At 46.4% G+C, this 12,487-nt stretch overlaps 1 pseudogene across 1 annotated transcript; it reads right to left on the reverse strand.

Moving 5' to 3' along the window:
• Positions 1-1,175: 1,175 nt before the first annotated feature.
• On the reverse strand, positions 1,176-12,134 carry LOC308662974 (zinc finger protein RFP-like; annotated as a pseudogene). The gene is made up of 7 exons: positions 11,712-12,134; positions 8,273-8,376; positions 7,457-7,552; positions 6,035-6,265; positions 4,272-4,294; positions 3,155-3,273; positions 1,176-1,309 (listed from the first exon to the last, which is right to left on the reverse strand). The product of its transcript is annotated as a zinc finger protein RFP-like (transcript).
• Between the last annotated feature and the right edge of the window lie 353 nt (positions 12,135-12,487).

Consider the following 12,487-nt stretch of genomic DNA (forward strand, 5'->3'; position numbering starts at 1 on the left):
GAGTTGAAGTCCATGAGTCATAAAAGAGCCGAGGTTGCCTACCCCTGGATTAGACACACCACAATCTAGCATCGTGTGGGACCTCAAGCTTACTTTTGGAAAAGATATACAAAAGAGAGCCAGATACTGTATTATCCAGGAGGAGGAAGGGCAAGCATATCAAGATATAAATAAATAGCTTCAAAGCCTTTGCATTTTAGCAGTCCAGATGCACTGAAACTGCTTGGTTTATTTTGTTATATCCAGGGCTTTTTTTCTCATAGAACGCTCAGAACGGAGTTCCGGCACCTTTTTTGGATGGAACCTTGTAGGGTAGGCAAGGTGGTTTGTATGACATGTGTGAGTTCCGGCACCTTTTTCTTTTACAAAAAATGCACTGGTTATATCTGGTTAACACAATGTCATTAATAGCAAAATTAGGGTTGCCGGTTCTATACTTACTTCTAAGACTTTGAATTTCCGTCATTTGTTGAAATATTTTCCCTGCTTTGGGGGGGGGGAGGGAAGAGATAAAATTCACAGCATATTGGGAGCACCTGGCTTGTCAGGTGGTTTTCAGTGACTCTATCCTACACACCGCTAAATCAGGGCAAGCATCTTTGGGGGCAGGCGTGTATCTACAGTTAAACTATCAGCTTATTGAGAGAGCTATCATGCCCCCAAAGCAGAACAAGGGAGGACTTACCCCGCAAAGCCCGGAACAAGTCCAGTGAAAGGAGTCTCGCCTCGAGGTCTCAAGGGGCAAGCGTAACAAACTGGGTCTCAAGCAATAAGAACCTCCCAACCCAGTAAAACCGAAAGTCCCGCGAAACGCCGCTCAGCCCTCAGCCCGGCTTTTAACAGGCGAGGCGCCCAATCCCGCCCCTATTCAATTAGAACTCCCGAGAGCCTCTGCGCCGCGGCTCTGTTTTTAATTTGTCGCCGGCCCTTGAGAGTGTTACTCAATCCTGATTGGCCCAGGTGAGCGATAGCACTGTCCTATAGTGTCTCGCCTTTCTTTTCGTAGGGGGGAGAGAGAGAGAGAGAGAGAGAGAGAGTTGCCCAATCCTAATTGGGCAAGACGGGCGACAGCAATGTCCAATGGCGTTTCGCCTTTCTTTTCGCAAAGGCTACCCTTCGTTTTTAAGAACTTCGACCCAGGAAAGTGGGTGGGGCTTCTTGCGCAGGAGGAGGCATCAACGACCAATTTGGAGGCGTGCAAATGCCGGAGGTGGAAATTTTCTTAATGCGATAACGGAGCGAAAAATGTCGTTTTCAATTATCAAGACGGTTTCCATTAGCACCTCTGCTTGTTCCTCTCGGCATACAGCTTCAGTGAATATCACAAAGAGGCTTCTTTTCCTGGCATTGGTAGATCGCGGTGTAACCTCCTGGCTGAGCCATTAAATGATCAGAGGCAGGGGAATTCTCCGTAAGATTTTCTTTTTGTTCTTTGTCTACCAGGCGTCCTTTCATCCAGCAAACAAACACATCAGGGTCCCTGCCAATCGATGGTTAGGGTATATCAGCCCAGGCTTTATTCTCCCTTAAGTTTTTAACAAAAAACAAACTGTCAAATAGAACAACCTCTGCCATCATCTTTGGACCGAAACATCCTCTGAGAAAATGAAAATGGATGTATAGTAGATTTTAAAATGTGCTCATCAGCCCTGGGGAAAAAAGTATACAAAGATAAGCTGAGAATCAGCTTTAGGGATCACTACAGCATTTTTTCCAGGATAGTATGAGAAGGTCTACCATCAGGAGATGGTTGGACTAGAACAAGCTTTTCAACCTTTTCACTCATTGTACCACTTTTAGGATATGGCAACATCCAAGTTCCACCAGTCACCTAGCAAGGTGTCAAAAACTTGACCAAAAAACAGAAAAAAGTGATAAAGTAGAGGTAGTCCTCGACTTACAACAGTTTGCTTAGTGACTATTCGAAGTTACAATGGCACTGAAAAAAGTGCCCCCCAAGCCACAGCCGAGCAAGACACCTGCCTGCCTGCCCAGTGGCGCTCTTCCTCCTGAGGTTTTCATTGTTGTGAGCATTTCTGTTGAGGATTGGCAGCGAGGGTGGGGGGTATTTGGTTTTTATTCCTCCCCCCCCCCCCCTCTGCTGGGTGGTTGCAGCAGGTTTTGGTCACTTCACATGATCCTGCGACACTGTGACCATCATAAATATAAATCAGTTGCCAAGCATCTGAATGTAAATCACAAGACCCTGGAGATGCTGCAACATTCCAGCTGATCGGTGCTTCTTCTGGACTCAGCAGAAGCGCCAGGATCAGTGTTGATTTCCAGCTGATTGCTGCTTCAGAGCTCAGCAGAAGCACCAGGATCAGTGCCGAGCTCCAGCTGGAGCCTGGCACTGATCCTGGCGCTTCTGCTGAGCCCTGACAGCCCCGAAGAAGTGCCAATCAGCTGGAAAGTAGCACTGATCCTGACACTTCTGCTGAGCTCTGACAGCCTTGCAGCTCCAGCCATGGTTGAGTCATACTTCAACTCCCAGAATTCCTGAGCCAGCATGGCTCAGCATGGAAACCTCTCCCTTCCCCTCAGCATGGCTGGCTCAGGAATTCTGGGAATTGAAGTCCACGAGTCATAAAAGAGCCAAGGTTGCCTACCCCTGGTATATACTATACTTGTTTGCATGCTTAATGAATTTATGTCACATCTTCATAGTGATTTGATTACTTTAAGTGAGGTGTGTTTTAGTCAATAAGCAGGCTTTTTTTCAATAAAGGAGAATATTTGAAGCTCAGGGTTGAAATAAGAGGTCCTTGGTACTCTCTGGGCTTGGTTGTTTTCTTGCAGACATTTCACTACCCAAACTAGATAACATTATTTGCGCTATCAGAATGGCTTACTTTCTCCTTCCCCAAAAAGCACAATTTTCCCTCCATCAAAGGGCCAAAAAAGTAAATGAATTATCCAGAATGGGACCAGTGGGAGAGGCTTTATGCTCTTCCCTCTCTGCTTCAATCAACATAGGGTCCTCCCCTTCTCACAGAAGGTCTCATCCCCAAACAAGAGGAAATGGACTGTTTTGAGACTATTCTTAATGAGGAAAGATATGAACTGTAGAATAGCCTAGGGAGTATGTGAAGTCCATTTTGTAAACTATGGTTGACTTTCCAGTCGTGGCATCGAGACAAACCCTTTCCATTACCCTCAAATTGCTTCATAGCACCAGGCAGAAAAGCACTGAAGTCCTGCAGTCCCCAGATTTCATGTTTAGTCTCTGGTGGAAAGATCGTTGGATTCTCAAATTTCTTCTTCTTCTGATACCTGCAGAGAAATAGACAGTAGTCAATTGTCCTTCCAGCCAGTAATTCTCAGAAGCTTTCTTAAAAAGCGAGGGACAAACTAGAGCTAGACTTAGAAGACAGACTTCATTTTACTATGTCTGGTCCAGAAATTTCTCCAGAGAGACAAAAGAAATGTGTTTCTCCCTATAAATTTCCTTGATGTATAGAAGAAATGAAGCAGGAAAAGAAGCCACAACTAGGAAAACCATACTGTGGTCAAATACAATTATTCCCAAATCCAGATCTTGTAATCCTAAATTCTGGTGGATTTTCACAGGTACATATGGGCCTTCATGAAAATTGGCATCTTACAAGACCTGATAAATCAGGATGAGTCAACCTGACTTTTTCCCTACATGTGATAAAAATGAAATACTGTAAGACATCACCCTGCCAACAAAGTATGTATAGTCAAGGCTATGGTCTTCCCAGTTGCAATGTATGGCTGTGAAAGTTGGACCATAAGAAAGGCTGAGCGCCAAAGAATTGAGGTGCTGGAGAAGACTCTTGCGAGTCCCTTCGACTGCAAGGCAATCAAACCGGTCAGTCCTAGAGGAGATCAACCCTGACTGCTCTTTAGAAGGCCAGATCCTGAAGTTGAAACTCAAATACTTTGGCCACCTAATGAGAAAGAAGGACTCACTGGAGAACAGCCTAATGCTGGGAAAGATTGAGGGCAATAGAAGAAGGGGACGACAGAGAATGAAGTGGCTGAAGCAGTAGGCATGAGCTTAAATAGACTCCAGAAGATGGTAGAGGACAGGAAGGCCTGGAGGAACGTTGTCCATGGGGTCGCGATGGGTCGGATATGACTTCACAACTAACAACAACAACAACAACAAAATGTCATTTTTTGTATATCAGAAGACCAGGCAGTTTTCAATACATAGCTATCTGTTTGTCTATCTACCTTTCTACCTACCTATCCACATACAAAATAAATATTGACCTGGCCATTTCAAGAAGGTATCAACTTACCGGTCCAAGATGCTTTGGGCATCCTAAAATTAAAAAAAAAAGATTAAACACTCAGTACTTGCCTGTCCAAAGTCCTTCTAAAGCAGGGCTATCAACTTAAATGCCTTCTAAATGTTACAGTGGCTAGAGCAACCAGTATCTCTCACCATTAAGCATACAACTAGGACTGCTGTCCAACAATATATTGTATTCAGCAATGCCCAGATTCCCCATCTAGATTCTAAAGGCATCCTTTAAAGTTTGGGCAGTAATACACTGAAACACATCACACATAAAGACCAAGAAAACTCAGTGGACATCTTGGAGAAACCAGATTTTGAAAGGCCATATTCAAACTTTAAAAAGTAAGCTAAAAAGTTATTGGGAAAAAATAGGCTAAACATATTCTGCAAATTGGGTTATACTGACTGGGAACTAGAGAAAGAACTCACTAATTCTGTCCTGTACCTGCAGACTAACATTGTAAATCACACTGAAACCTGAATATTCAAGTGATTAAGAAAGTAATGCAGGTAGTCCTTGACTTACAACAATTCATTTAGTGACTATTAAAAGTTACAACACTGAAAAAGTGACTTATGACCATTTTTCACCCTTATGACCATTGCAGCATCCTTGTGGTCATGTGATCAAAATCTAATGACTTGGCAACTGGCATTTATGACAATTGCAGTGTCCCGGGGTCATGTGATCACCTTTTGCAACCTTCTGACAAGCGAATTCAATGGGGAAGCCAGAATAATTTAATAACCATATTATTAACAACTGCAGTGATTCATGTAACAACTTAACAAGAAAGGTCATAAAATTCACTTAGCTGTCTTGCTTAGCAACAGAAATTTTGGGCTCAGTTGTGGTCATAAGTCAAGGACTATGTGTATGGAGATGAATCCATTTTTAAAAAATAAACCCAAACAATTTAATATTAGGAATGTTTTTATTCAGTGGACTAAATATAGAACTAAAAATGATTCCTAGGTGTAGAATAAACATCTGGTTACAATATGCTTTCTTGCTTTTTAGCACCCTCCCTGGACATGCAATTGGTTGTATAGGTCTGCATAGAGTCTTCTCTTTCAGACATATTTCTTATCAATGCTTCTTGGAAGAACGAGTCAAGCCATTGGCCCATCTGGTTTATTACTAATTTAACCTTGGAAGCAACTGTCCAGATGTTTAATCTTATCCACAGATGCAAAAGACTGGACTTAGGTCCCTCATTTAGAGAGTAAGACTCTACCTAAAGTGAAGACTCTAGCTACAAAACAAGTGAAGTGTGCTAAACATGTTGCCTGAAGAGTCTGTATATACCAGGGGTAGGCAACCTCGGCTCTTTTATGACTCATGGACTTCAACTCCCTGGCTAAGGATTTTTGGGAGTTGAAGTCCATGAGTCATAAAAGAGCCGAGTTTGCCTACCCCTGGTATATACCTTCGTTGGTATCTACCAAGCTTCCTGCTTCATAACCTGCCTTTCTTATGCAATCATCTCACTTGGGCTGCCATTTTGTAAAAGTACACAAAACAAATTCTTAAAATTCTGGGTGTCCTTACCAAGATGTCTGAATGAGCCCCCCCATACCCCAAGTTTCTTTTTTTAAGCAGGGTCCTTCATTGTTGACATATTCTAGCATGAAAGCCACTTCTCTCAGCCCAATAACAACAGCAACGACATTTAACTAGCATCTCCTTCACTTTTGTTCCTTCAAGGAAACAAATGCAGGATGAAAAATGAGTCTCACGAGTTGACCTAAATTTCTTACCTCCAGGAATTCCAACACTGGCTGATCACGTTTCTCAACTAAATCCCGCATGATGTCATCAAGTACAAACAGTTCCTTGGAAATTACAGCCATCTGTTCGTTTGTTTTCAACATGATCTTCATCTTTACCTCTTCAGTTTTAGTAAGCCACAAGCAGCTTTGTTCTACTACAAGTTGACGCAGACGATTAAACCCCTCTGTCACTTTCTGTCTCTCTGCTTCTACTAGTTGCTGCAGTAAAAAGGAGAATTTGGAAGGGGAGGAAAGCATATCTATTAATTCTTAAGAATCACGGATGACACTTCCAGCAGAAGAACCATCATTGGGCTGGGCTCATACAATGTTCTAACCAGACAGTCCAGTTTGGTAACATTCAGCTCCTGCGTCCATCTAACATGCTAACTTGATCACACAGGATACAGAGGAATCAAAACCCACTTACTTTTATTTTAGCTTAGTTTACCTGTATGAAAGGTAACAGTACCAAGAACTACTAGATTGGGAATAGTTTGCCTTTACCATTAAAGATGAGACTGAAACAGCAAATTCTTAATTCTTATATTTAATCATTAGACCTGGGTTTAGTGATTTGCAGTTCTCTTAGTTTCAGTCAATATAGTGAGAGAGCTATTGCTGTTATAAAAAGAGTTATAAAAAGCATATCATGGAGGCCTTGATGTTCTGTGAACTTAGTTGTTGGTTTGCAGAAGTTTTATTACCCAACTAACATCAGTAACATAGTTTTCTGGCACTGTTGATGTTACCTAAAGGTAAAGGTTCCCCCGCACATGCGTGCTAGTCGTTTCCAACTCTAGGGGTCGGTGCTCATCTACATTTCAAAGCCGAAGAGCCAGCGCTTGTCTGAGGACGTCTCCGTGGTCATGTGGCCGGCATGACTAGACACCAAAGGCGCACGGAACGCTGTTACCTTCCCACCGTAGTGGTCCCTATTTTTCTACTTGCATTTTTACGTGCTTTCGAACTGCTAGGTTGGCAGAAGCTGGGACGAATAACAGGCGCTCACTCTGTTACGCGGTACTCGGGATTCGACCCGCCAAACTGCCGACCTTCTGATCGACAAGCTCAGCGTCCTAACCCACTGAGCCACCACGTCCCTTTTGATGTTACCTAGTAAGGTATAAAATGTCTGCAAGCAAACAACCAACCTCAGAGAACACAGAGGACTCCACGGTTCAATCCTGGGCTACATATATATCTTTCTACAGTATTGGCAGGGCTTTTTTTCTCATAGAACGCTCAGAATGGAGTTCCGGCACCTTTTTTGGATAGAACCTTGTAGGATAGGCAAGGCGGGTTGTATGACGTGTGAGTTCCGGCACCTTTTTCTTTTACAAAAAAAGCACTGAGTATTAGAAATAGGATATCATGATTATTCACTTCCTCAGTAGTAGCAATACCTACAATAAGGTCTTGACTTTGTTTTTCTGTATCTGAGAGATGCTCCATAATCACTTTTTTCTCCTTCCTTAGACTCTCAATACTGCTTAAAAATTGATCCTGAAAGAGAAACAAATGGAAGCAAATACAAATAGCTGCATGCAAGCAGACAGCTGGCTGATGAGTTTTAAAGCAGCGTGGACATTTTTTTCTAAATGCTTTCTTTGTTTCTTATTCCATATTCCATATTATTCCGTATTGTGGTTTGGTATGCTGGTCTGACAGCCGCGGACAGGAAAGTATTACAGAGGGTAGTAAGCACAGCACAAGACATTGTGGGCAGTTCCCTGACACCACTGGATGACATCGCCAGGGCTTGTTGCCTTGGAAGAGTGAGGAAGATTCTCAGGGATGACTCACACCCTGGACGGTATCTCTTTACTCTCCTACCATCCAGTAGGAGATATAAGAATATAGCCAGCCGTACCAACAGGCTGAAAAATAGCTTTTATCCGTGGGCTGTTAGGCTTTTAAATGGGACATAATCTCTGTGAACGTATGCAGAATTGACTTGGGAGGCCGGTGTGTGGTGTAGTTGATGGAGGGTTTGTTGTCACTGTGTGTTGGGGGAAGAGAGCACAGGGGGGGAGGCTCAGCTAATCTCAATGTACACATGTTGTACTTTGACAATAAAGGTTTATTATTATCATATCCAAATTTTATACTCAAGCTACTGAAGATTCTCGGGAGATTCTGCCCTCTTTGGCCACCCCATCATCTGTGTTAATGGTATTATTATGAAACCAACATAAATTTTTCAATCCCGCATGAGTGCCCCACCTTGTACCGTTCAGCAGCTTGTGCCACAGAGATAACATCATGAGTCTGGTGCTCCTGGGATCCATCACAAAGCAAGCAGACAGGGACAAGATCATCATGTCTGGCTGTGGGGGGTGGCCATACAACCGTGTTGCAGGCCAGGCCTGGGTCTGACGGCGTTCGGGGGGAGCGGGTTGTGGTTACATCTGGGGCTCGGGAGCGGGTCGTGGGATTACCGATTCCCACGACACTGGGGTATGGCAGCAGGCGTATGGACAGAGGGCCGTATCGTTACCGGGAGGGCCGTCTCCGCTGTTTGCAAGCGGTGAGGCGCTCCGACCCTCTGGTTCTTCCCCGAGGTGCCAGGAGCGAGGATGTGCAGCCTCCTGAGCTCCGGCTGGTGTACCTGAATGCCAGGTCCGTGGTTAATAAGGCTCCCCTTGTGCGGGATCTGGTGGAGGGTGAGCATGCGGACCTGGCTTGTATCACCGAGACCTGATTGGGTCCAGAGGGTGGGGTCCCTTTGGTTGACCTTTGCCCACCAGGTTTCCGAGCATTACACCGGCCTCGGGCTCAAGGTAGGGGCGGGGGAGTGGCGGCTGTTATTAGGGAGACCTTATGTCCGCGGGAGACCACCGTTCCTCAGATAGTCGGGTGTGAGTCTCTCTTTTTGAGGTTTGGTTCGGGGGCGCAGTTGGGCTTGCTGCTGGTGTACGTTTCGCCTAGTCACACAGTGGCAGCCCTGCCTGTGCTACTCGATGTCCTCTCCGGTTTGGTGATTGAGTTCCCCAAACTTCTAGTTTTGGGTGACTTCAATCTGCCATCCCTGGGAGGGTCATCTGAGTTAGCCCGGGAGTTCATGGCTTCCATGATGGCCATGGACCTGACGCAGGTAATTTCTGAACCAACTCATGAGGGAGGCCACACCCTTGACTTGGTTTTTTTATCTGGACGGTGGTTGGATGATCTTGGTGGGGGCTCTCCATTTATTATGCCCCTGTCATGGACCGATCATCACCTCCTGCGGCTGGTCTTCCGTTTTGCCACCCCCCACCGTGGGGATGCGGAACCAACTAGATGGTACCGCCCCAGGCGCTTAATGGACCCTCTCGGGTTCCAGGCAGCGCTGGGATCCCCACCTGCCTCCGTCGCTCACAGCTCGGCGGATGCCTTAGTGGAAGCCTGGGAAAGGGCAGCCACTGAGGCACTGGACCGAGTTGTACCCCTGCGGCCCCTGACCCGGTGCAGATCCCATCGAGCTCCATGGTTCTCCGCGGAGCTCCGGGAGATGAAGCGTCGGAAACGGGGCCTAGAGAGCTGCTGGAGATCCAGCCGATCCGAATCCGACCGGTTGCGGTTAAGAACCTATGTTAGGTCTTATCTCGCAGCGATGAGGGCAGCGAGGTGCAATTACTTCTCTGCCCTCATCGCGTCCGCAGATAATCGCCCGGCCGCCCTGTTTAGGGTGACTCGCTCCCTCCTTAATCAGGAGGTGAGGGAGGATCCCTTGCAGGGTCGTGCCGAGGAGTTTGGTCAACATCTGTCGGATAAAATCACTCGGATTCGGACCGGTTTGGACTCCAGCTGGGCAGAGTCTGACGATCAGGACACAGGCGGTCTTGTCAATGTTATCTGGGAGGAGTTTGATTCTGTGACCCCTGATGAAGTGGACAGGATTATGGGGAGGTTGAGCTCCACCACATGTTTATTGGATCCGTGCCCTTCCTGGCTGGTTTATGCAGCCAGGGAGAGGACACGAGGCTGGTTCCAGGCGGTGATATCTGCTTCTTTGAGTGAGGGTAATTTCCCCACCGTCTTGAAGGAGGCGGTGGTGAGACCTCTCCTCAAGAAGCCTGCCTTGGACCCAGCTGTCTTGAACAACTTTCGTCCAGTCTCCAACCTTCGCTTTCTTGCGAAGGTTGTTGAGAGTGTGGTGGCGCATCAGCTCCCTCTGGTCCTGGATGAAGCGGATTATCTGGACCCGTACCAATCGGGTTTCAGGCCCGGGTACAGCACGGAGATGGCATTGGTCGCTCTGGTGAATGATCTCTGGAGGGCCCGGGATAGGGGATATTCCTCTGTCCTGGTCCTATTAGACCTCTCGGCGGCTTTCGATACCATCGACCATGGTATCCTGCTGCGGCGTCTCAGGGGATTGGGAGTGGGAGGCACAGTTCTTCGGTGGTTCTCCTCCTATCTCCTGGGACGTTCGCAGTCAGTGTTGGCAGGGGGGCAGAGATCGGCCCCTAGGTCTCTCGTTTGTGGAGTTCCTCAGGGTTCGGTTCTCTCGCCTCTCCTGTTCAACATCTACATGAAACCGCTGGGTGAGATCATTCGTGGTTTTGGAGTTGGGTATCATCAATATGCTGATGATACCCAACTTTTCATTTCGACCCCAAACCACCCCAGTGATGCCCTCGCTGTGATGTCCCGTTGCCTGGAGGCGGTTCGGGTCTGGATGGGGAGGAACAGACTTCAACTCAACCCTGACAAGACTGAGTGGCTGTACATTCCGGCATCCCGGGACATTCAAAACGTTCCATCACTTTCTATGGGGGGTGAGTCTTTACCCCCCGTAGATAGGGCTCGCAACTTGGGAGTCCTCCTGGATGCACGGCTTACCTTAGAAGATCATGTAGTAGCCGTGACCAGGGGGGCTTTCGCACAGGTTCGCCTGGTCCGGCAGTTGCAGCCCTATCTAGACCGGGATGCCCTGTGTACGGTCACTCATGCGCTCGTGACCTCTCGTCTTGACTATTGCAATGCTCTCTACATGGGGCTTCCCTTGAAGACCACTCGGAGGCTCCAACTGGTACAGAATGCGGCCGCGAGAGTTGTCTTGGGAGTTTCCCGGTACTCCCATGTTACACCTTTGCTCCGCGAGCTGCATTGGTTACCAGTTGTCTTCCGGGTGAGGTTCAAGGTCTTAGTGATGGTTTTTAAGTCCTTACATGGCATGGGTCCGGAATACCTCGGGGACCACCTGCTGCCGGCGTCGACTCCCCTCCGCCCCGTGCGTTCCCACAGAGAGGGCCTCCTCAGGGTGCCTCCAGTCAGAGAATGTCGGCTGGTGGCCCCCAGGGGGAGGGCCTTCTCTGTGGGCGCTCCGGCTTTGTGGAACCAGCTGCCGGTTGAGCTCCGGATGGCACCGGATCTCCGCTCCTTCCGGCGCGGGTTAAAGACCCATTTATTTGAACAAGCTGGCCTGGCCTGATGGGGAATCACTTAGGGTTTTAATATTTATATATATTTTTTATTGTTTTTATTGTGGGCAATAATTTAATTCTTTTTTAACTTTTGTATTTTTGTAGTTTTAAGATATGCCCTGTTCACCGCCCTGAGTCCTTCGGGAGAAGGGCGGTATAAAAATTTAATAAATAATAATAATAATAATAATAATAATAATAATAATAATAATAATAATAATAATAATAATAATAATAATAATAATAATAATAATCTTTGCAGAAAGACAACGTTCCCGTTTCATGTCCCTTACAGGCTTTGCTTGTTCTTACCATCTGCTTTGCCTGATCACTCAGCTGCCTGATTAACTGGACGATGTTAGCCAGCTACCCATTTGGCTTAAAATTCAACCGAGGAACTGCTACTTTGCACTGAGGGCAAGCGGTCTCGTCAGAAATCTGCCCCCAGGACTTCACAATGCAGGCATGGCAGAAGTTGTGCCCGCAGTCAAGAGTCACAGGTTCTATATGATATTCCGAACACACAAAGCAAGTTATTTCTGACTGTAGCTTCATCCTAATGTTTCCAGTAGCCATGCTGTCCGAAATCACAACAAGCCAAGTTGAGCGTGAGGTCTCTGTTCCCACAAAAGCTTGAGCAGTTTTAGCAAGCACAGCTGCAGCAGTTCCACCAGAAAGTAAGCTGGATGAGGAAAAAGAAGAGAGAAAATAGCAATGGTGTGGGAGAGAGTTCAATCTTCAGAGCCCTCCTTCCAAAATGTCCTAAATATCAATTGATCACAATAGAGCTGGAAGGGACCTTGGAGGTCTTCTAGTCCAACCCCCTGCTCAAGCAGGAGAAACTATACCATTTCAGATAAGTGACTGTCTAATGACTAGTCTCTTAAAAACTTCCAGTGATGAAGCACCCACAACTTCTGAAGGCAAGCAGTTCCACTGCTTAATTTTCCTCGCTGTTAGGAAGTTTCTCCTTAATTCCAGGTAAAAAAGGGTGAGGGGAGGAAAGAATATGCCTTAGCTTCCTACATTT

The sequence above is a fragment of the Vipera berus genome, assembly GCF_964194415.1.
Source record: "Vipera berus genome assembly, chromosome: 2".
NCBI lineage: Eukaryota > Metazoa > Chordata > Lepidosauria > Squamata > Viperidae > Vipera > Vipera berus.